At 38.0% G+C, this 806-nt stretch overlaps 1 pseudogene; it reads right to left on the bottom strand.

Moving 5' to 3' along the window:
- Positions 1 to 478: 478 nt before the first annotated feature.
- Positions 479 to 597, bottom strand: LOC134964842 (5S ribosomal RNA; annotated as a pseudogene).
- Positions 598 to 806: the final 209 nt, after the last annotated feature.

Raw genomic sequence — 806 nt, 5'->3', positions numbered from 1 at the left:
AGATAAGTTGCATAGAATTATAAGCAGATAAAACTTAAATTTATTAGTTTTCTTAAAATCACATTTGCAACAAGCCGACAGAGAATAATGAGAAAATGTTCTGGTCATAACACAAGACATTAAAAATAAAAAACGGATATGGATATGGACACTGACAGTACCACATCCAATCACCCTTGACCAGTACAGATAATTTTGTATTAATCAGACCTTATTAGGTCAAAAATAAGACTTAAATAAGTCAAAAGTAACACCTAGGAAACCTGATAGCAATTTTTGTGAGAGGATCCCATGTGTGAGTACCTTAAAGTATGTGGTTATTTGGTAATTGGTCTTCTGTTACCAAGCGTAGATCCTGATATATAGTAGGTTATTGTTAAAGGGTTCAGGAGTAATAAGAAATGAAAGAAGAAAAGGTGGCGTGGCGATACTGCTGTCAGTGTCGCAACACATCTCTGCTTACAGATTCATTCACATATTTCTACAGCACTGAGTCTTCCTATGAAGTTTCCCTTCAAAGTACTGACCCAGCCCACCACAGTTTAGCTTCCAAGATCAGACGAGATCGGGCGTATTCCGTGGGGTATGAGTGTAGATATAATGTATGTTGCTGCAACATTGATGAGAGTGCACCTGAAAAAAAAAGCTAAAGAATTCCAGTATGTGTAAATACAAATTGCTGGAAAAGGATGAAGGAGGTATTTATAAGTACCCAAGGAAAGAATAAAGTGTGGATCTGCTTTCCAACGTTAGACAGGGACCTGACACTGCGCACAGCATCTATTCACCGCTGCTCTACTCAGAGC

Source organism: Pseudophryne corroboree, chromosome 9, assembly GCF_028390025.1.
Source record: "Pseudophryne corroboree isolate aPseCor3 chromosome 9, aPseCor3.hap2, whole genome shotgun sequence".
NCBI lineage: Eukaryota > Metazoa > Chordata > Amphibia > Anura > Myobatrachidae > Pseudophryne > Pseudophryne corroboree.
This window is presented reverse-complemented; position numbering and strand designations above follow the sequence as displayed.